Source organism: Mchenga conophoros, linkage group LG17, assembly GCF_057382185.1.
Source record: "Mchenga conophoros isolate Kocher_MC1m ecotype Shallow Benthic linkage group LG17, M_conophoros_male_GT1.1, whole genome shotgun sequence".
In the NCBI taxonomy this organism is placed as follows: domain Eukaryota; kingdom Metazoa; phylum Chordata; class Actinopteri; order Cichliformes; family Cichlidae; genus Mchenga; species Mchenga conophoros.
Genome location: NC_140542.1, coordinates 33,784,890 through 33,809,027, shown reverse-complemented (window position 1 = coordinate 33,809,027; position 24,138 = coordinate 33,784,890). Strand labels below are relative to the sequence as shown.

The window sequence follows — 24,138 nt, the reverse complement described above, 5'->3', positions numbered from 1 at the left end:
CAAACAGGGGAACCTCCACGGGTCTTTACCCTGGGCACTCAGAACAGTCGAGGGGGTAGAGGCAGAAATCAAAGGGACTTGGATCATTCCCCATTGGCAGCCTCCATTGTCTAGCTGATTTGGGATTGGTGGAGAAGGTGAAAACTGCAGGGTCGGTGTGTGGGGGTGGATGGAGATCAGGCAAAGCAACCCTTCTTTTTTTTCTAATCTTTATCCACCATTAACCCCAGTGCCCCCGTGTGTGGCTGAGATCAGGGCCATTGGTCAATCCCCCATTCACTGCCACCCAGAATATTTTAAAGTTAAGCTCCATCGCTTAACAAAAAAAGTCTTACTCATCAAAGGTTTACTTTCCCTTCTTTCCCCCTTTTCCTCACTTTTGCACTCACTCCCAAGGATCTGCTGCCGTTCTTCATGCGCCCTTCTCTCTATGGTCCACTGTTTTGTCTTCACACTTAGGAAAGAGGGAGGGGGAGAAGCTGAAAGTTTTTTGGAAGTTCCCCAGTTTCCATTTTTCGATTTAATGAAGTTTGGGGTAGGGTCTGATTGTGTCATACTGTGAGCAAATTGGAAGAAAAGCCAGTGACATCTTGCCCTTTGCTGAGCTCTCTGATTAGGAGATGTCCTGTTCTTACATTACTTCCATGAAGGAATTATTTTTGCATACCTGACATTTATATTTCCAGCAATTTTTTCCTCTTCTTTTTAACTGGTGTGAATGCTCCATATAAAACCCAGTTTAAGAAGAAGATAGAATTCAGTCCAGGTCCTGTTCTCAGTATAAACACTTTAGATTAATCTCTTTTTCCACACTATACTTTTTTCCTAGCAACTATCGGGTATTTATCTCACTCACATCTATCTAAAAAAGAAATAACTGAGGGTCAGAGTAAAAAAGCAAGAGAGGATGTGGAGATGGAGGATGTCGGGTGATGAGTAAAGAAAAGAAATTGCACGGCGAATGTTTGTCCTGAGTGCACAGTTGCTATGAGAATGAAGTTTGCAAGGAGGCTCAGAATGAGTATTACCATCATTACCTCAGAAGAAGATGGCTCTATTGATCCTCTGCGGTATTCCCCTCTTTTTCTTTCATGCTATCTGTTATCCAGTTGATTATAAATTGCCAAATCTTCATTCGAATATGAACGGATGAATCTGAATCTAGAATATGTAATTTAAGAAATTTTAATGCAGGAAAAAGAAAGTTAATTTCCCTCAGCAAAGGTGGCCTGCCTCAGCATACTTTGGGGCCCTTGCAGTAGTTCTGTATATGTGTGTGCGTCATATTAGGTAATACTCGTTGGAAATACCGCATGCAATAGCTTAATTTCTGAAGAAAAGGGAGCAAAGATCTGCTGTTTCAAGTGTTATTCTTTCCTTGCAATTTAATTCAAGAAAATCTTGGGGCGTGGAAGCAGGGCCTGATGGCATCTCTCCAAGAGCCTGAGATTATTGTGAAACCCAACCTGAGGCAGGCATGACATCAGAGAGGCCTGACTTTAGGTTGAACTCCTTATTTCAGGTGGGACGAATTATGAGTGGGCTTCGCTCGCAGGTGATCGTGTCCAGTGAATCGGTCGCACACACTCGCGCATTCTTCTCCCAAGGTCTGAATGCTGATTGTCTTGACAGATTGAACTCGTGTGTTATCACCAAGCTGTCACGCAGCCTCATTTTTCAGCCTGCACAAATAGTCTAAAGTTTATGTTAGCCCTTCCCAGCGCAGTGTTTTATAGGGATATTGCCATCGTGACATAAACTAAATCCTACAGTGTTTTAACCTGCTGATGAGTTCTGTTTATGTAAGGGTCTGCATGCTAAGGTGCAGTACATGGAAATAACTGAGTTGCCAAGAAGTTGTTCCTGAATTCTTGGGAGACACTAAAAATCAAACATTATTTTAAATGTGATTACAATTAACTTTTTGCACGTTAGCTTTGTGAACTTAAGTCTGTCATAACTACATTTAGTTTTTTTTTTGTATTTGAGTGACTCAGTTTTGCTGTTTTTAATTAATGGTAGGATTCCTCTCTATGATAAGACTTTCTCTCTCTCTCTCTCTCTCCCCCCCCCCCTTTACTTTCTCTCAAAGTAAAAGTTTCAAATCAAACCACACGGTCACAGCCACTGAAAAAGCTTTTACTCCAGAGGCAACAAGCCAAGTCCTTTGTTCGTAATGATCATTTGATCGCAGCTTGAAAAGGGATACAGGCGGCAGCGAAATCCTACAAGAGCTTGGAATCTGACTTCCTCACCACAAACCACAAGCCTAGACAGTGCAACCGCTACTACCTGGTTGGAGGCGAAATGGGCAAAAAGTATTCATGTGTGTGGAAAAACACACTCACACAGCATGCTCGATTTGGGTCATGGAGCTGACAGACAGTGGAATGTGAATGTGTGTATGTTGACAAACTCCACTGCACTCTGAATGGGGTTTGTGATTACACCTCATCATGCGTGTTGCATCGGTCCTGTCTCCGGCCCCGATCCTTCTCCCTCCCTCCATCTCTCTCCCTCTCTCTCTGCTTTCCTCTTGCCTTCCACTCTCTCCACCCCCCCACACCCCCCAATTTCTCCCCCTCTCACCGCAGTGCCTCTTGGGCAATCATGTGGTCACACTACCTGACTCCTTGCTGCTCAAGAGTGCAGTTGACAAAAACAGCCCGAGGCCCGTCATGTGGAAAAGATTCAGTCGGCACACAGCATACATCCTACCCCCCACCCTACAACTTCTCACTTTCTCCCGCTAAGTAACTGGAGCACCGGGGTGTTTCCTTCTTCTGCTCACCTGTGAAGGAAAATGGCAGGGCTTTCCTCCTGTCTGGCCATATGAGAGAGTGGGTATTTTTGTGTTTGCAACTTTGCAGCCACGGTACGTGGATGCCGCTTTAAACAGCCGTGCAAAAGCGCATGTGGGTGTACGTGTGTGCTTTCCACCCTCTCCCTACCACACTCTGAGAGGTGCAGGCAGTTTCTCTTTGTCTGATGAGTTGCACACCTCGTGTCATGTAACATAAAGCTGGCGGTCAGTGAGAGCTCTCAGCTGTCAGTCAGCTTGGTGGTCCTGGCCTGTCGAGCTGCTCACCTGTGTTTATTGGACAAGACCCCCTCCACATTACCCAGGGAGAACATCTTGTCTCCCCTCCTTTTCTTTTTCTCTTCCTCTCTGCCATGCCTTCTCTTTTATTTTGTCTCTTTTTATCATTCCCTTTGTCTGTCCTTCTTCCTCTTCCCGTTTCTCAACATAGTATCATTTTTGTTTAACTTCTCTCTCAGTCATTTTTTAAAATCCACCCCTACCTCCTTTCCCGAACTCTTCTCCCTACTGTCCTGTACAGTTTATTTTTCTGGCTTTCTTCCCTGTTTTTGCTTTTCTACTATTCTTTTGTTTCCTTCTCTCTCCTTTCCCGCTGTCCGTTTTGATTTTGAATTATTTTGGGACCTCTTTTGTCACTCCTTTGAGTTTGAAGCCAAAGAGGCGGTGGTGTTCATCTTTTCTCTGCACCTGGATGAACACACGCACGAGCTTGCTTGCACCGCCGCTGGATGACTGATTGAAACTTGTGTCTCAAAGTTGCTAATGTTCACTGAAGCATTATATTGTAGATAAAGTAAATAAACTGGGGTACCATGGGAGAAATCTCTGGAATAGACTGCTGAGATCTCACAGATGACACACACACATTCACATGCATGTAGACTGGCAGAGGCTTTCTCTCTTTCACTTACACAAAGACGCACACACTCACACATCAAGCAAATGGCTGAAGAGATGTCAGCGAGGCTGAGGCGTGAGCAGAGCTAGGGCGCGGAGATATTTTCTATGGCTCAGGAATTTCACAAGTTTAATGTTTTTTGAGAAGCTCTCTAGAAAAATAACAGTTAGACTCAAGGATCTGCAGTCAAGTGGTCGATTATATAGCAAGCATATAGCTATAGAGTCTATTGTTAGTATCTATTTTAAGATCTAATGAAAAAACATTTTATTCTTTACTTACTGAATTTCCTAGCAGGTAAGTAAGTCATGCTTAACCAGGTAGTTTTCACATATTTCACAGCGTACCCATAGCCAGAAACCTTGGACTGTATATAAAGGATGGCTGTAACCACCATTATGTCATCCAATGAGTTTGTAAAGTCCAGTTATGAAGCTTTGATTTTAGTTTTTTACCAGTGCCAGATTATTTTTGGAGGGTAGAAGTCGTCATATTACACAAGAACATTTAAGGTTAACTTGGCAGATAATGCTAGTAGGTTTGGTTTTGGTTAAAACGATGAAGGCCATACATAGATACAGATGTTGTTATTTAATGCACAGCAAAATAAAAAAATAACTATAACAATAATTTCAACCACTGTAGCACAGATTTGTTGTATGGGTGGTACCACAAAGCAACACGTATTATTTGTCAGCTAAGTGCTCCAAAAGGCCCCACACCGCAAACATGATCAAGTGAGTCAAACTAATAAGGCTATGCTAAGAGACAGTTACCAGCTGCAGCTGCCTTTGTCAAAAATCATAGATAGCATATTCCAGTGAAATCAGCCAAAACAATTAAAATGCATAACTTTAAACCATTAATGTGGGAGATTTTCATGTGGCAGTAAGTATTCATTCCTCCACCTTTGGAGCCAGCCTCAAATGGCTTTTTGAGGAACTGCAGGTTCTGGCTTCTTTCTTTAGGCCTGGAGGTTGCTGCTTGGCTAAAAGCTTTTCATCTTCATTTATTAGCACTCTCTCTAGTCTGAACTTTGTAATTATACTTTTCTTTCCAGAAGTTTTTTTTTCTCACCCTTTTGAAAGACCCTTCTGACTTCAGTCAGTCCAATTCAAATTATTTTTGTTGGACAGACTTAATAGCTAGGCTAGTTAGCATATTGGTTAAATGTGAGGGCTGACTCTTTGTGGCTGCAGGGTTTTAAACCAATGTCCACTGAATGATCCCTCAGTTTAGAATACTTGTGAGGTATTAAAGCCACACATCAATAGAGCCCTCCATTCATATTTTCACCTGCTATTATTTAAAACTCTCCTGTATTCAGTATAGTTCCATTCTGTGCTGTAAAGTGGTATTGGTGACATGGTAATACATTTGCATTGTGCCCAATGATAAATACTCTACCAGGTTTTACTCACTCCGCTGCTTCCGAATGTGTCCGGACAGCGCCTATATTGTCAAAGGCACGGGGGTCATTCAAAACTCGGTCTCCCTCCCTTCTGCCTTTTGTCAAATATTGCTGTGCGGGTGATAGTTTTCTCATTTATTTAGTGAATAGTTGGCGGGTGAAAAAGAAAGAATTTTACATTATGGAAATGATGGAATGGGTTATAATCTCCCACATATTCATCACAGCAGACATTGGACCCTTGTGATACCGTCCTCCATTTGGCTATTGTTCCCTTTCTCTTTTCGCATACTGTTCCCCTCAATGGGCAAAGCAGGCTTTAATCCTGTCTCTCTTTGGAATGACAATGTTTACTAGCTATCATTCAATAAGGAGCCAGGAGCACGAGACACATCCCTCTATCACTAAATGCTGTGTGAATGTGCTTGAGCCAGCTACAGAAACACGCTGTGAGCCCACTAAGGATAAAGGAGAGGCTGGCTCTACAAAGTGATTAGACTTTTTTTTGTGTGTGTGTGTGTGTGTGTGTGCGGGTTTTGCAACCTTTAAAATCATTTTAGAACTTTTCTTTTACTTGACCCTCTTGTCATCCTTGTACTTAGTGTATACAGTATATTTGAAAAAAAATAAGCTTAGTGCAGGCTTGACAACACACTGATACAGCACCGTTGGGTAATTATTGCCTGTAAGTAGGGATTAGGGTTGTGGATGTTGACAGTAAATTGGCTCAGAGCATGTGTTAAACACGCCTTTATGTACAGACACCTTCTATTTTCTTGCAAAAATGGAAGGTGACTATTCATAAAGGGACTTTTTTTTCTTTTCTACATCACCCTTATTTAAGGATTGGCAGCACATTTGGTAAATATGTCTTTTGTTGTGTAAAAAAACAAGCGCGGTAATGAGATTTCTAAATATAAAACTTCAAAGAATGAAAAGCCAAACCTTTTTATTGTTTTTATTTTTCTCGTTTCCTTTGCCCTGCCGCACTATTTGCCTTTCAGAGTCTTTGACAGCTTTAGAGATTAGTGCCATAGCTGCTAACAATCATTAGTGTGTTTTCACCATTGTGTCATGCACTGTTTTCTACCACCACCAACCCCCAGCTCTGCCTCCTGCGTGTCTCCTGCTTTCGTGCCGAGCAAGGAATGAAAAACAATCGTTATGACCTCCAGCGACCCCTGCAGACGCACAGTCAGTTAAATGGTTTGTAAGACGTTTAATTACCAAATGGTATAATCGTTATTCATCTCATCATTAGATGTATGATATTAAGTGAATTGCCTCCCCTGAGTCCCCGTGTTTCACAGATCAATAGATTTAGATGGAGTTTGAAGGGAGTAGGGGGCTGATTGGGAAGTTAAAACACTTCTGAGGCTCCTGATATGAACACAAGCATTGTTCCTGTGATGCACAGTGGTGACATTGACTCATTTATTTATGCAATTAGCTTTTATGTAGGTTTAATTATGCTAATTTCAATGTCGGCAGACAGGAATGGTATGTCACTTTTTTTAAATGGATTTACAGCTCCTGGGTTTATTTGGTGGTGAAAGGACAAGAAACAATGAATAAGGTTATGGCACCGCAGACTTCCCATCAGCAGAGTGCTTGCGTTTGCACTTTGGGACACTTTGTTGGTATCGTGCTTTGTTTGAAGGCATTGTGGAGATTGCTAATGCAGCGTGTACACCTCTGAGGCCCAGTAGCCTGCAGCTTGATATTGCCTGTATTCCCAGTGTGAATATGGCTGAGTGGTGATCGGGGACTTGCTGCACCAGAAGCTGCTATTCACTGCAGCAAGCACTACTAGCCTGAGTTAATTGTCCATTATCTGCTATTATCTAAGCTCTCCCTCTCCCTTTCTCTTTTATTTTCTCTCACTCATGATTCTAGCCATCACCACCAGTTTCACTCAGTATGCTGTATCCACTGCTTCTTTTTCCCTCCCTACTCTAGCAACCTTATACCAATGGTGTAGTCAAGTCCTGGCAACTGAGTTCAAATAGTAATAATGATTCCCTTTGTTCCTGACGTACCTCGAACAGGATTCTGAACATGAAGTCAGCAAAGCACCATGTTTAATCCTTGTCTTATCGTCTCACTAGTTGAGTGGGAGGTGCTGAACATTCTCATTCAGAGTACACATTTGTGGATTATTTATTCTTAAAAGCATGCAGAGGAATCCAAATACATTTGAATTATACTTTTTTTAAGTATAAAGTTAAAACGTGTTCAATATGATTAACAGTGACAAGCTATCATTTTGACAAGAGAAGCAATCTCTTATCCTGGATAAATAAATCAATTTAATTAAAGTTTATCAAAGAATATCAGCTTCTTCTTCTGGTTTCTCTTTGATGACATGATAGATCTGTCTGCAAAGGTGTTTGAGGAATCCTCAAATATTTCACTTGATGGCACTGTTTTCCTTTTTGCTCCAGCTGAAGCAACAGGGAATGTTTTATGTATGCTGGGCACAATGTGAAAAGTCTGGCTATGCCACAGATACGTGTCTTCCTCTTTCCTTCTGTCCCTGGGCACTGAGAAACTGTCAGAACATTGGCAATAAAAAAAATAATAAAATAAAATGTGCACTATATTATTTAAAAAGAAAAATATCCCACAGATAAAATGGTTTGAATCTAAGTACGCATTGATCCAGTTACTAAAATACTTTATTAAACTACTCCTTGTTGTTTTTGCTTCGCTGTTTAAATGAATCCACATGCACTCCAGTTGTGTTGCTATAAATTCTTCTACTCATTCCAAGCAAGATGATGCACACTATAAGACATTCCTCAAGTTAATTTCTTTCCTTGATATAGTTTTGTCCTTGTACTCAATTAATCACCACATACTGCTAGACTGCATATTAGACCTCACCATTTACTAATAGACACTTTTTTAAGGCTTTCATTTACTGTATGAAATTGCTGATTAGAAAAATGTGGGAATCTTGTATGGTAATGTACAGCTCTTCTTGTGCAATTTATTGCTGTAAATGCCAAGACCTTTGAGGGGCAAAACATATTAATAGAAAGCTACTTAGAAGCCAATACAATATTTTTTGTATTTTTATGTTTTTTTCATGTGATGTACTTGTAGTTATGCAGTGCTTTTCTGGTCTTACTGACCACTCAAAGTGTTTTGAAAAGTGCTTTTTTTCAGTCAGTCAGACTTTGGTGTCAGTACACTCAGTGCAAAATCATGTGTCAAATTCTGTCATGTCATTTGTCAAACCCTTAGAAAAGAAATTAGCTAATAAGTTTTAAATATTCCCAGGAGATGGTTCACCTTTGGGAATGTACATTTTTAAGTCGACACAATATTAACTCGTGTTTTTCATTTTTCTTTTTAATGTTTAGACTTACTGTTGCTAATATTTTAGATGAAACTCCTAGAATTGTATTGTGTAATGAATTTCTTCTCATTGTTCAAGAGTGACAAGACACTGAATGTAGGGTTCATGAATAAGGTCAAGCAAACTGAGGATTTTTAGGGTTATGAATGATGTGTTTATTACAATATTTAAATCATTTTACAATAATATATAAAGAATGTTATATAATATATGCATGCAACCAAATATCTGTCAGTGCTAGATTGTAAATTGTATATTTGTTGGTATAAATTGTGGTATTACACTGTAAAAAGTAGTTGCCAGTTCATACCATTATTTAACAGGGATATTTCTTACATTGTAGTTATGAGTTGAAAAAAATAAAAAGTATTCAAGCCTAAAACTGTAGGCTAGTTAAGAGCGCTCCACTCTGGCCACCATTTGTCCATTAGTTTTCCTGTTCTCTCACACAGAGTGAGACTTAAGCTGAGTTTAAATAGGAGTTGGATGGATGGATTAGAGGTGTGTGGGGCGCTGGGGGATCAAGATCATATTAAGTGCTCACAAAGCAAATTGCTCAACATTAAGAAGTCTTGATCTGGTGGTCCTGCTTCACAAGCAGCCTGTAAAGAAGCAATATATCACAGTAAAAAGTAACTACAGCTTGTATTTCAGCATCGTGCACATCATAAATAAAGGTGTGCAACGTATAATTGAGGCTCGTGCACGGGGAACTCGGCTGGAGATGAGAAATGGAAATCTGTGTACTGGTAAATAGATAATCACACAAAAGTAATTGAGGTTTTCAAACCCCAATCTAGTCTGCCAGCATGAGCTCGTTTGCATGTTAATCACGTCAGTGATTTCCCTTCATCACAGGGAAGTCCGTGCACACTTCCATAACCAGCTTTTAATTGCATTTAAAATGTCACAGAGGTGGAACACATGTAATTTAGCCAGAACTGTGTCCAAATTAATGGGTACTACTGAGACGCTCCATTGGACAGGGTTGGAAATGAGAGAGGCTGTCCATTGTTTGGGTCTTTATTAGAGATGCCTCAGTCTTTCCGTCTCTCCACGATAACATCTTTACAGCACCTTTTGAAGTTTCTATCAAGACTTCAAAATGAAATCTGACAAGCATTTTGTGAACGACTTAACTCTACAATAGATGCCAACTTCTTGCAAAAAAAAAAAGCCAAATGGATGGACATTAAAAAGATGGAAAAAGGAAACATCAAAGGAAGAGAACGCAAAGTCCAAGTGTTAGGTTTTAAATGGAGAAAGAAAGGGAGGAATAGTTTATTTTCTTTCATCACCAGGTGTTCTTTGGCGTATAAATTACCAAGATGATGTTTCCATAACACAGCTTAGGGCACTCTAGAGAGGGGAAACCTGCAAAACAGACCTATTTAATTTTTCATAGAGGTGGACCATCAGGAGCAATAAGCCAATATTCCTCTTCACCTTTTCCAGATGCCTTCTACACCACTATATCTTACCAAAAACCCAAGCCCCTCTTACTTTTGGATTTCATTTTTTTTTTTTTTTTTAAGAAAAAGTTCTGCCGAGACCTACATGAAAGGAAGGAACTGTTGAAATGTTAATTTTACCATCTGCTGTTGAGGTCTGCTACCTTTGTGTGTGTGTGTGTGTGTGTGTGTGTGTGTGTGTGTGTGTTTTCTTTTTTCCTGCCTTCTTTAATTCCCAGTAGTTCTGTTCTGTTTCATGAATGTGCTGCTATTTTGGCTGTTTGAAGTCATGGGGTTTCTGTGAGCGTGGCTACGACTGGCTGGAAAATACAATGCCACATGGCGGATGGTGGAGACTGTCCCATTAGTTTCCTGTTTAGAGCCCTGTCCCTCCTGGTAACACTGCTTCTTATACCAGTCCCAAGGATCCAGTTACACTCCCATGCATGCCCAGCTCCAGCACACAGTTTGTCCGTCCCTCTTGCTGACTCGGGCTTGCCCTCGCTCCCTCTCCTTCATGAGTCTGCACGTCTTTGGGGACCTATTTAGTCTGTTTATCTTAATGCTGAGGATTTTAATCACTCGTTAACAAGACCCCTAGCACCTTTGTCCAATAAAAGGTTTTTCTCCCTCTCAGCACACGTTATTGGTAGTTTTCCTGTAAGCTCTACAAACCCCCGTCGAATCCAAGATGGAAATGAAATTCTTGACAGCAGTATTTCCCCATCTTTATGTGTCCAGCCTTTTCATCAAAAAAGTTGACACTTTTAAAAGCAAAGACATATTGCCAAGTTTGCTGTAAAGATTTTGCCAAATGGATAGATTCCATTGTGAGATTTGATAGTTGGCAATTAGGGTGAGACATCCTGTGTGCAGAGTTGCTTAGCATTTTCCTTGGCCGGGACCAGATTGTTTAGTCTGCTCTCATTGTGAGCTGTTTCTGAGCTGCAGTTGACGGTTGTTTGCAGAGCGCTGGGGGAAAATGTGAGAGGGGCCAGTGCCTTTCTCTATTTATTTATTTTCCCCGTCCTTGGAGCTGGAATCTGATTTGTGTTCATGTTTCTCTATTCTCTCTGAGCGGTTTTTAAGTGTGGCTGCTGAAATCTAGACTCTGTATGACCTCACTGCGCGGCCTGTGTTTCATTAATGACCAGCCCTGTGGTTTGGGGAGAGGAATATTTTTCATATGACACCGCCTTGCATTAGCGCGAAGCGGCAGCTGCACAACCACAAAACCATCCAATTTTGTGGCTTTGAAAGGTGTGAAAAGTTCAGCTCCCTATAGCAAGCCTTGCATTTATAATTATGCTCAGTGTATGTATGTATATGTGTCAAGAAGCGGAACTACTGAAGACTTGTAAAAGAAACCCAAAGGAAAAAAAAGTCACCTGCTAATGAAACATTTGTCTTTCATTCTCCTTGGCAACTTGTAAAGTAAATAGTGGCGATATATTTCAGAGAAAGATGTTTACACACTTAAAGCTCTGACATGCTATGCCTTCGTGAAGCCACCTAAAATAACAAGCAGAAATTCAAAGTGGAATAGGTAGCACTTTGACAGCTCGATTCATCTGTAGCAAATATTTGATTTCAACATGATTTTATACTGTTTGGAACCCTTTGTGGGTCCAAGTCTTTTTAAGTCTTATTTTTTCCAAGTGCCACATCTGGCATATGGAGTATTTCTTTGCAGATTGATTGATTTCCCAGGCTTTGTTGGAAGCCACACGGCGTTTTACTAAGAAGCATGCAACAATTCACAGACACACGTAGCAAGCCTCTATACCCCCTCCCTTCTCAAAAAAGAAAAAAAGAAAAGCTCAGACACTAGACTACTGTAACTGTTTGGTACCTTGCAGGATATTGAAAATCCAAGAGGAAACCTCAGATTTGTCCTCTCCTAAAACAAAGAGCCCTTGTGCTCCGGCCATCCTCTTCTCTTCCCCCCTCGCACTTTAAAACCATACCTTCATCATCATCATACCGATAAATAAAATGTCTTTGAAAACACAAGATAATTTCAAGTCATTCGCTGCGGTGCACTCCTCTAGTTCTGTCAGCTTGAAGGCAGGAGTTGGAAGAGGGAGAGATTGAGGTAAGTCACCAAGTCTCAGGGAGAGTGAACAAAGAAGAGAAGATTACCTAATAGTCCTGCTATGTATTTGAAGTGGAGCCTGCTGTTTGTTTGGGGAGGTTCAGGAGATGGATGTGCAGGGAGATGTCTAAAGGGCAGCTGATGGGTACTTTTAAGCTGTCAGAAACATCCCATTTGCCATTTGTCTTCTTGAATAGATGACAACAGGCTTCGACAGGGGCAAATGACAATAAAGAGAGAAAGTTATTGTCTCCCAAGTTCGCACAGTGTTGAGAATGTTGCCTCCAAGTATAATTGGGCACCTTTGTGTAAATTAAGAGTCATCCACAGTGATAAGTTGACAAGGCTTATAAGCCACTCATGCATGCACTCACTATTTTTGGTGCCTGGTGTCATGAGATCTCTAATCAGTCTGCAGTCTGCTTGTATATGTTTGTAACCAATACAGGTTTGCTAGTTGTCACTGTTTATAAAGAAGTAGTTAACGTAATTAATGCCAAACTGATGCTTAACTTTCTTGAATTAATCTCATTAGAAGTCCACATTATATATGTTGCTCGAAAGATGCAGAGATTTTTAGATGAAACGTTTTCACGCCTCTTGTGAACGCCTCACAAAACGTGAAAAACATTTTGTGAACAATACACTTCTTATTGACACTTATTCTTTTTTAAAAGTCTCTTTTTTTCAGCTGGCATAACCCAAGCCACTCTATTGATAACTTCTAAAAATGGTTTTCTGAATTTCTTTTTTCTAATTCCATAAATTGCAGTCTTCCTTTCTCTTGTGATTTTTGAACAAACAGTTACAACCTTTTGATTCTTTGAAATCCCTGCCATCCGTTTCTGTTTTGATAAATTGTACATCTCGTCCTATTTTCAAAGTCATCAGCGATTGCGTTTTTGCCACTCAGAGCACTGAACATGGACAGCTTTTAAAGGTAGTGAGTAGGTCTGATAAGTGGCTCAATCCTTGTACTAAAGCATTTTTACTGAAGGTTTAATAGCTACTGTATAATGAATTATAATGTATTCTCTCCGATTGCAAATTTCCTCTAATACAGCCCTTCTGCTGTAGTGGAAAAAGTCCATCTGAATATTATTGTGACCAGCTTTTTAATAATACAAATCAATTGCATGATTTTAAGTAGTTAGACTCATACTTTTGTTGTAAATTTTCCCCCCAATGCCAAATGGAGTAAGTGCTGGTATAATTGGAATAGCTAACCAATTTCAAAGCAGAGACATTTTTCATCCCAAAAATGATTTGCTGTGTTTGTGGTACATCATGGTCAGCTCTAAGTCAACTGTATGTGTTAGTATAAAATACAGTCGAACATTTCAGCCTTGAAAAGCAATAGGCTTATGAATCATCTTGCTGTTCCAATTTAATGGAACATACCTTTCAATGACAGCGTGTACCAGCACATCATCAAAGTGAAACTTCCAAAGTTCCGCTTAACTTGTTGCTGAAATAGTTTCTCGTTTTCAAGAAAATTGCAGTGTGCCAAGTCTCCAGAAGTGTATCAGGGAATCTTCCTGAAGGAAAAATTGCCACTTGCATACTTGTCTTTGACCGAAGTGAAGCCCTCACCCACTCCAGGGGGAACATGTGCTGTTTAGGAAGATATAAAGGAGTAATTTTATTACTCGGTACATCTCCCCCTCAGAAGCCATTTCATTTCTCCTTTCAGCCTCCACAGAAGCCTTTATTTGATCTCATATTCCCGAGTATGACTGCCTCAAACCAGTCAGACTCCGTTTATTTTCATTTGGAAAACACATTTAGCGTTGAAGGGATGGCAAAGGATTTAAGTGAAGAGCAGGGGGTTCTGGTGTGGAAGGGACTGAGGCGAGTTTCTCTATCACATGTTAATGTTCTCCTGCAGGGATTGTTGGGAGCCAAACTTTAGATTTTTCTTTCCCGCAGTTTCTAGCGGTGTGACTGCTTTCAGCGTCATCACGAATAAGCTTTCAAACATTACCACTTCTAGTCTCCGCACAAATACTTCCCTGCAAATAGCTGCTAAGTTTGCATCCATACAGTGAAATTGATACAGCTGGATACCCTTTACTCAGTGCTTTGAAATTGCAGATCATTGAAAAAGTGTGCCATTTATTAGGCAGCCCACTTAGGCAGCCCAGATGTAGCTGGTCACTTGAGAGGGAGACTTCCTCATAAACTCTGAGCCTTTACAGCGGGCACAACACCCAACGGTGGAGTCAAAATTAACCCGCAACCTTCCCTCAACTCCACATACTTGGCTAAATCCTGAGCCAGTGCAGCTGTCTGGAGGAGCCTGCACCTTATACACACAATTCCTAAAAAACTCTCCCCCTCTTCCTCATTTATCAGTGTTTCGGTCTGTCTCTCTGTCTGTGCCTGCAGCACCTATATCCTCTCCAGCCTGTGTCTGGTGACAGCATAATGAAAACATTTTTGTGAGAAGTGTCGTTTCAGTGCTCCGGAAGTCCCACTCACCTAAATAGTTCCTTCTCTATGTCTTGTCTGTCTTTTTTTGTATTTTTTTTTGTGCGTGTGGGCGAGTGGGGGGGTATTATAGCCTCCACTGGGCTCAGTTCCACACATTGAATTACCTCCAGATGTAATTCCTACTCCCCCCCAACCCCTTCACCCTCAAATTAGTGGCTAGTAAAAATTAGGTTTGAATTAGCCGTGGTGTGGAGAATATGAGAGTTTTAAGTTTTCCATATAATGAGTTTATTATTCTTTGCTAGAATGCCATTTTCCTGAATTAATTTGATCAGGTCTTTTTTTTTAAAGGTGTAATTGGTATCAAGTCGAATGGTGTTTTAGTCATGAATGGATAGCCACTATGTCAGCAGTGAACCCAGAAGGCTGAGGTAATTGGAGGTCTGTAAAGTCCACTTAAAAGCTCCACGTCACAACAGCTTCTGGGGATTATTCCCAAAAGTTTCCCTGTTATCTAATTCATGGTCAGCATCTAATTTTTCATCTGGCATGAAAGCATTTTTTATTGCTACTTGTGAGTGCATTGATGGGATTCCTTGGATGTTAGATAGCGGGTTGTTGCATAGCATATACAGGTGTTGTGCTCTTTTGACTGCCAGTGAAGCTTGTCTCTTTGCCATTCAACTGTGTAGCCGTGGTTCTGGGAATGATAATCTCTTTGGCAGAGCTGGAGCTGTGGGATCCTCAGACACTACAGATCACTGTCATAAATGGGTTTCAGATTCATCCCCTAACAGGAAATCTGAATGCATGAGACGACTATTGAATCCCCCCCTCGCCTTTTTTTCTTTTTGGCCGTTGCTTTAGCTTGATGACATCTCAGTGGCCAAGAAGATAAAAAAAACAAAAAAACCACAACAACTCAGTAGCATGTACTTTTCTCCTAGTAGGAATCTAATTAAACCGTAGCTGCCTTTTACTATATGATCATATCTACTGCTGTGAAAAAAGAGAAGTTGTCTTCCATGCTCTATTCTTTCATCTCCTTCCAATCTGCTGTATAACAGGTAAACTGCTGTGAGCTGCACTTGCTTGTTTAAATTTATCCATCTCAGCTGAGCCTTTGATTTCAGCAACTCGTTTAATTCAAATATGTTTTTGAAGAAAAGCTATTTTTCTTTCTTTCTTTTTTTTAGAATTGGGGGTGGGCATCGGAGGCAGCTGCGGTGGTGGGGGAAAATAAGAGGAGGCACTGGAGGGCCAATTTAACCTGGAGTGTCTGTCGCTAGTCTACCAGCTCCTTCGCTTCAAGAGGCCCAGTTAGCTTGAACTGTCTGACTTCTGTCATTTCGATCTCTTTTTATTTTTCTGCTGTAATGTATACTTTAATTCCCGCCCACCTGCCGTCTGTGTGTAGCTACGGCGTCGGCAGAAGCAGCTGGAGGGGAGGTGCAGGTATCATTAAGCCTTTGAGAGGCACCAGCGGAACAGTGCAGAGTGCTATACGTGGCTCCTTGCAGCGCGTGTTGATATTTTTGGGCCCAGTGAATGCACAGCCTAGTTTATTTTCAATAGAAGCGATGGCTGGGTTTGGCCAGAGTGTCCCCTCCAGCTGCTTACTCGGGCTGTTGATATTGAGTCAAGCAAACACTCTCTCAGGGATGTCCTGTTGGGCACTCGGCCAGAGTTGCAAATGGAAGTCACATGTGGAGAATCCCAGAGGAAGGCGAAGAGGCCTTAATTCACACACATTACCAATAATAATCAACTGTGGCAGTACTGGTCTTACTGGAAGCAAAGCCTTTCATTAATCACTGATTTAAAAATGTTGTATTTCTTACAATAGCAGCAAACAAACAAAAGTCAACATATTTATTATGATTATTACTATGATTGCAACAATCGGGGACCCCTCCACCCCCATTGACTTCTCTTGTGTTTCTTTTTTCTTTTTCTTTTTTGGCTTTCAAACACATATGCAAATATATTTGGACACTGTCATTATCATCCACTTAATAGGCATTTCATGAGGGATTTTCTGAATGCACGGTGCAGGGCAAGTTGCCATGGATACCCCGGTGCTTAAGTACAGTATATTAAAATGGTGCTGCCTTCCAACCACTTATATAATCACCGGTCTGTAATGGTCTTTGCTCTGTGGCCATAAGCAACATATCATGTGATCAGCATTGACCAGGACTAGTAAGAGCCCTACCCCCTCATTATGCCTTATTTGGCTTATTCATTTCATTCTTTGTAGGCAGGACTTAGTGGAACAGGAATTATGCTTGTGGAACATTTATGTGACAACTTATGAAAGGACCTTGTGTGTGTGTGTGTGACATGAATTTATTTCTAAAAATGGGAAAATTAAAAGAGGACATTTTAAACCTTATATTGAAAAGTCAGGATTATTGACCTCATATTACACGTGTATATAAAAATAACATATTCATTTTTTTTTCAATACAAGTGTAACATATGTATAATATAAATAGAAACTTGAGTTAACCATAAAGTCATAAATGCAATTTAAGGGCTCATCACCATCCCTGCTTAATTTATTTCCTCTGTGACAGTAAAATGTGTTTATAAAAGCCTTTACAGTCTCCTGCAAGTTCAATCTTGGCTGAGCACTTTCAGTGTCAAGTTGGAAGAATGTGCTTTGAGTAAACCAAAGTATTAAGACAAGCAAATCTTTTTACCTCTCTATAAAAAAAGAGGTTTTCATATGTCAGAGGACTGACATATGAAAACCTTTATTTTTTAAATGCAAAGCTTTTTTAAATGCAAAGCTTTTCCTCTCCATAGTGGTGTAGAACTCAAAAGTAATTTATTTTTAAGCCAACGATTCCTACAGTGGTAAGGCTGCCCTTGCTAGCGTGCTAGGTGATGAATAATGACGGGTGCTCTACCAATTGTTCCAGGTGGCGCTAAATTTCTGGGAAGTAAGACAACATAAATAGACTTACTGAAAGGTTTGAGAGAAATATACCTATATTACACTTGTAATCTCTGAGAAATCTTTGTGCTTGCCTTTTGTCCTATTTTTTTTTTTATTTAAAAATTAGTGCATTATTTTGTAAATTCAATACATTTAGGCTAATACCTGTTAATAAAATTATAGCTGAAGATTGGCTCCTAGTAGCTGACCTTACAGCAGTGCATGTGCTTTTCAAGGCACACTTGACTTTGTCCCCAGTGCCAGTGTAGCTTTAATTAAAATAGTAGTGGTGTGTTTGTGTGCCTATAAACTATGGAAATTATAGCAGTGCTGGGAGATGGGAAGCATTTATTGCTATCATCAGTGTGGAGTTTGAGTGCGTTTCAGATGCACTGCTCCTCCACTGCTGCTGCTTTTGCCGAGGTTGGTAACCAGCTGCTGCCACCATCGCCCCTCCCCACTGTACCCACCACACATGTCTATCTATCCATCTCCCCCATTTTCTCCCTCTTTCCCCTCTCACTGTTCTGCTGCCACCACATCAAAACGCTGGTGGGCCTGTTTGTCTCTGTTGACCTTGGCAGCAGAAAGCACTGGAAGAAGAGACGTGGGGAACAAATACCTGAAGGGAGAAGGCACAGAATTGTCACAGAAGTGTAGAAACAGGCATAGCATTCCCCCTAGTGAGGCAAATGTTTCTAAGGCCAGGGGCCTCGTGTTTGTCTTTTCCAGTGGGGCACTCTGAGTAGTTTATTAAAGGGGCTGAAGGAGCTTTCTAGCCTGAAGCCCTTAGCGCTGAAAGAGAAATGGGAGAAATTACTGGCATAATGTGGATGCTTAGAGCAATTAACAGCAGTTGTTTAATGTTAGCCCCTTTTGACTCTCTCCGTCGCTGTCTCTTTTTTTTTTTCTCTCTTGCTTGCTTTTCCACTCTTGTCATCTCTCTTTCTCTCGCCTGCTTCAGCTCCCACGGTCTCTTTCAGCCTGTCATGATTGTTTGGTGTTTACCTTTCCTGGCTCAGAGCTCAGACAGTTGACACTAATGAAAATGCTACCTTTTTTTTTTTTTGGTCTGTGTTTGTCTCTTAATAATGATATCATACAGCTAAAATATGCTCCAACAGAGCCGGGGAGATAATGTGCTATTCAGAGGCTGTTAAATTATACCAGTGCGCCGCTCTGAGCTGTGAGTTCAAGTGGTCTTTACCCCGCGTTGGGGGCTACATCTTTACCTAAATAAATCTGTCATAGTTGCCCCAGGTGCCGCTCTTTAAAACAGAAGATTCTTGCACTCCCTATAACCTCTTGCGGCTGCCTGTATGCTCGCACATGTGTGTGTCCGTTAGTGTGAATTTAATTTTAAAGTTGCATCTGTGCCAGATTTAGATGTGTATTTGTGTTTGATTATGTGGCACAAACTTACATAGGCAAAGGAATAAATAAAAGTCCTCTCTTGTATTAAATCTCTCTGGCCCATGTGGCACTGCAAGCTGGTGGCAGATGGACTAGCTTTCGGCATCTGTTGTGTGCAGACTGGGGGCTTTGTACTCCTCTCTCCTGGGGAAGACCGAGCCTTTCTTCTTGCCAGTAGATTCCTGTCTGTTGGAGCGACTAAGAAAAACATCTGTGGCATGCAAGGGAGAGGGAGGGAGAAAAAGGGGAGAGAAAGAGGAGGAAAAAAATTGACAAAAAGATTGGCAAACACCATTAGCCCTAAATGTTCCGTCTCATTGCCTGTTGTGCGTTGTTTACAATGGGGGAAACACGTCAATACATCACACGCAGCACATCTGATCCCAGCCGAGACTCGTTCAGCTCGTTTCAGCTTTTGTCAGCGTCTTTAGCCGGCGATAGGGATTGGCAGCTTTTGCACTTCTAGTAATAGATACTGACCTAATTCATTAGGCTTCAAATATGTGAATGTAACATTTGTACAAGCACATTTTCTCCTTTTATCAAGTAGTAAACCAAGCCTTTAAACATTCTGGCTGAGGGAGAAAAGCTGTGAAATGTTTGTCAGCTTGTGTGTTAATTTTTTTTCTTTTTTCTCTCTGTATATCTTTTTATATTTCTTCCTTCCCTTCCCATAACTGTTTTGTTTGGCCAATCATTTACATTTAAAAATACCTTTTGTTAAGGTATTTATAACAGTTTTAATGATCATCTTAGAAAAATAGTAAGCAAGCATTCGGCATGTGGCGGTCTCGCCAGTTTTCAACCTTTTGTCGTCTCCCTCCCCTCTCAGATTCCTCCAGTACCCCCCCCCCCCCCCCCCCCCCATTTCTTTGCCAACTCTCGCCACCCTCCGCCCCCTCCTCTCTGCTCCCCTCGACCAGCCCCCCTACCCCGCCGATCAAGCCACTGGTTTTTGTGTACTATTGGTCCTCAGGCGTCAAAACAATCCAGCGGGGCTGCCTGACTTGTTTTAATTAGGCAGCACTGAAACGGCAACTGTCTCTCAGACGTGACCAGGCAGAGGTGCTCTCCCCTCGCACTACTGTAAATACCGCTGTAAATACTTCTCTGGTGATGTCTTTGACAGTAAGCGTCAGCTAGTTACTCTACTTTTTTTTCTTCCTTTTTTGCCTCCACTTTCCTGCCGTCTGTTTTCCGCTACTGGCATTTTCCCCTTCTCTTCATTTTTGATGCACCGTAATGCTCTCAGGTTTCTGAGAATACTTCTTCAAATGCTTCTTACCAGGGAGAGTGGATTTCTCAGTCATTGTTTAAAAGGTAGGTCATTTTATCTGCCTCTTTTGGACTATGTAGGACTTAGTTTTGTGTTAACGTAGCAGTGCTTCGTGATGTCGTGTAACTTGGAAATACACGGCTGTGATATGGCTTAATTGTTTTTAAGTGCCCCGTGCACGGTATGGAGGCTACCGACTGCCGCTGAGCCCTTCACTAATCCCATTCAGACTCTTTGAATCCACACACACACACACACTTTGACATGCACACAATCGGAGCTGAAAGGAAAAGCACTAGTATAAAGCCAGACACACATACCTTTGCGGCGAGTGCACCTCTCTCTTCTCGTACTTCTGTCCCCCTCTTGTCTCAGCAATGCCGACTACACAGAGCAAAGGAGAGAGCAGGTCCGGCAGGTTGTGCGCAAGAGCGATAGTGTGTGTGCACTTGCACGAGGGAGAGAGAAAGAGAGAGACAGAGAGCGTGTGCTCAGAGAAGCAGATGTGCGATTAGAGCGAGAGCAGCGCGAGCCTCCCTGGTAAGCATGCAGGCGAGATGCAAGGGGAGAGCCGGCGAACATCCTGTGACGAGTCACAGCAGTCCCCGTGTGAAGATCCCCACACACTCTCACATACACACACTCTCTCAGTCATACACAGGACCCACCCACACGCAGAGTACCTGCACACACACACACACACACTTAGACATTTGCACACGGATGCACATGCTTTATTGCTACTTTTTGGAAGTAGCTGAGATAAATAAAAAAAACTTATCTCAGATTTATTTTCTAAAAATGCATCAAAAGCAGAGCTTTACCTAGTAATTGCGGTATTGCTCATTTCCACTAAACCGGTGAATGAAATGATTAAGTGGTGTTTTCCTGTAATTGCAAAATTTCATTATCTTCAGACTTAAAAAAATGATGGTCTAATTATATCCAGTGCGGAGAGAGAAAGAAGCCACCGTCTCTCTGTCATAAATTTCCATTTTGTACACTACACCCCCTCACCCACACCCCCACCTCCCTCCTTCCACACACACACATGCGCGCACACACGCATACACACGCCCTCCGCTGTCCCTCTCCCATTCTTTTCCTTCTCTCCCCCAACTCAAGCCTCCTCTTTCGGGCCTGCATGTCCGACCTGCACAAGGGCCCCCCGATCGGTAATTGCCCCGGTGACAACTGGAAATGATAGAATAATTGTCAGGAGAGGCGTCTGGGCTTTCTCTTTTTTTCCCCCTCTTTTTTTCTTTTTTTTTTTAATGGGGCGAGTGTGATTTAAGTATGCATGAATGGTACAGTGGTGGTGAGGTGGCAAGAGAGCGAGAGGAGAGGAAAGGAGAAGGGGGGAACTGGGGCGGGGGCTGTGTGGCGGGTGGCGAGAAGTGTAGGGGGGGTTGGTGGTGGGGGGTGGCTTGTTTATGATGCCATCCCCCATAAACACGGCTAAAGTGATGACACAGATAGTGTTGCCTCTTCACACGGTGACACCAGTCGACTTGGGGCCGTTGCAGCTAGACACCCTCGGCGGTGGCAGAGCCAAGTACTCTGTTCCTCGGTCAAGCTCTCTGGCACTTCTCACCTTCAGGTAAAAAAAAGAAGAAAAAAAAAAGTCAGGCAGACTGTCCATCCATCTATTTATCCATCAATCCATCCATCATTCATCCAGCCATCAATCCTCTGTCACCCATAGTCGACTTCAGGCTCTTGGCTGTGTTTAATGGTTGTATTTTATTGCCGGGCTGTGTCTCCTGCCTTCCCCGTTGGTCGTCCCACTGTGTAACCGTTCAGCCTTGGTCTGCGGGCTCTGTTAATCTGCTGCTTAATTAGTGTTGATGAATGGCTCAGTGTGTATGGCTGTGTGTGTGTGTGTGTCTATGTGCATGCGTACAAGTGAGCACGTGTGTGCTGGTTTTGGCTTTGTGTGTGTGTGTGTGTGTGTGTTTGAATGAATTCGTGTGTGTGTGTGAGTATGTGTGTTTTTCAGATGTTGCTACTCGCTTGCTAAGCTAATCATTGATCATTAAAATCAAGAGGACAGTGATGCACCACTATGATTAAGCAGAATAAAAGGGCACAGCCACTCAATAACCTTTCATAAGCTAATAACAATCAAATATTAATCAGCTGCAGATATGTGTTCTGAGAGGGCAAAGCTGTTACTTGAAGTTTGACTTATTTGTTTTTCTCCCATCTCTCTGCGTGTGGAGGGGGAAAAAATCCCAAACTCTTTGGAGCAGACGTTTAGTTTGAAGAGGAGAGAGGTCACAAGACTGATAATTGGTGAAGCACTAATTATCTTTATCAAAGGCGAGTGGGATCATTTGTTTACTTAAATATTGATGAGGGTGAGCAAGGCATGGTATTGGGCTATTGTGGGCATATTATTAACATTTTATAGGGCTTTGTGCAGGAATGTGAAAGGGACTCCTCTTCATAATTTAATACCCTAATGCATAATGAGCTATGTGATTAGTTCACATGGAGAATTGGCCAAACTCCATTTTGAAGGCAGATAATTTACATTGTTCTCTAGAGTCTGGCATATAATAGGTTCTTTAGCGCAATAAAATTAAATGCTACACATTTTATATTTCAGCTTACAAATCCCCCTGGCAGTATTCAGTTTTAAGTCTTCTTTTTCTGTTTTCTTCTATTCCTCCCCAAAAAAGAAATAAAAAGTGGGGAAGTGAAATTTAAAATTGTTAGACTAAAACACATGTTTACCTACATGTTTTATTTAGAATGCACACTCACCAATTAACACTGTTCATTAGCAGAGCTGCGTTATTTGTTTTGAAAGTTTAACCAATCACTTTGTTATGCTAATTGTGATGTAATTTAATTTGAGTTCCCGTAATGATGATGCCGCTATTATCCACATAAATGATGCAGTTAAGCAGCACGGCCTCATTTGCATGTGCTTGAAGGGAGAGAGGCTGAAAGGAGCCGGCTCCCGTATCACTCCGCTTTAATTTTCCACCTCTGTTCACTGCTGCCCTTTGGGTCTTCGTGGCCTGTCACCGGCTATTGATGATCAGCACTTTTATCTGATTATTATTTTTTATTTTATTATTTTTTTTAATGACAAAGTGGCCTTTTATTTGCCTGCTAACAGATTTCTATGACTACAATCTGGGGAGATTAAGCGATCGAAATACGAGGCGTTTACAAAATGCGGATGAAAATTTCCCTGCTGATTGTATTAAACATTAAGGTAACAGTTGATTTGCGTGCGCACACCTGCATGGATGCCTTACTTTTCATTTTCAGTGTCTCTGTTTTGGCTGTTGGGGGGGGGGGGTGAAGGCGGGAGGGGGGTGGGTGGCTTCTTGAATTTAACATTTCCACATCAAAGTGGTTCTTTGTTGGTGCTCTGGCTTAATTTTTAATCTGTTGATTCCATCAGGATTTTTTTAGATTGGACATTATTGTGATGTGATTTGGACACTCAGGTATGTTTTATTTTAAAGCAGAGGTGCAGTCAAGCAGTCTATGCATACACACACTCAGCGGTCTCTGTATATATATATTTTTTCTTTTTTTTCATCCTAAGAGGAGCGGGATCGTTTCTTCTATTTCTTCCGAGTCCCCAACCTTTCTGTGCAGAAAGTCCAACTAAGCCAAAGTTAAGGACATCTCATTATCTGTTTTGTCGTTGGCTAGACTTTAGTAATTTTCCTCAGAAGAGATGATTTTTTTCCCCCCCTCCTTACCAAACCCACCTTTTTATGCTTCTAATTGGTTACATAAATCTTGTCTGGTATGAATGAGGAATGTTGCGGTGTTGTCAACTGCAATCTTCACCCTTATTTACCAATTCATTAAGATCTATCGATGCAGGACTGCTGAGAGGGAATGACAACATAAATCAGAGCTCGAGACATAATGGCCCTAATCAACCAGAAATAACTGGAAACGTCACAATGAGCTATGTCTCTGTAGCTGTGTCAGACGCGGCTGGCTCCCCTGCGCCTGTCCGCTGGATCTGTGGAGAGGAGCGGAGAGTCAGACCCATCC

At 41.6% G+C, this 24,138-nt stretch overlaps 1 protein-coding gene across 9 annotated transcripts in view; it reads left to right on the top strand.

Moving 5' to 3' along the window:
- foxp2 (forkhead box P2) overlaps positions 1 to 24,138 on the top strand; it is a 104,367-nt gene that overhangs the window by 12,322 nt on the left and 67,907 nt on the right. The window contains exon 1 of one of the 9 annotated variants that reach the window (XM_085253017.1): positions 19,811 to 20,150. The exons of 6 other annotated variants lie outside the window; for them this stretch is intronic. The gene's annotated coding sequence lies outside the window, so the exon portion shown is untranslated. Of the gene's footprint in view, positions 1 to 19,810; positions 20,151 to 21,550; positions 21,707 to 24,138 lie in introns of those variants that run through there. 2 more of the 9 variants (XM_085253022.1, XM_085253018.1) reach the window with 2 other exon arrangements.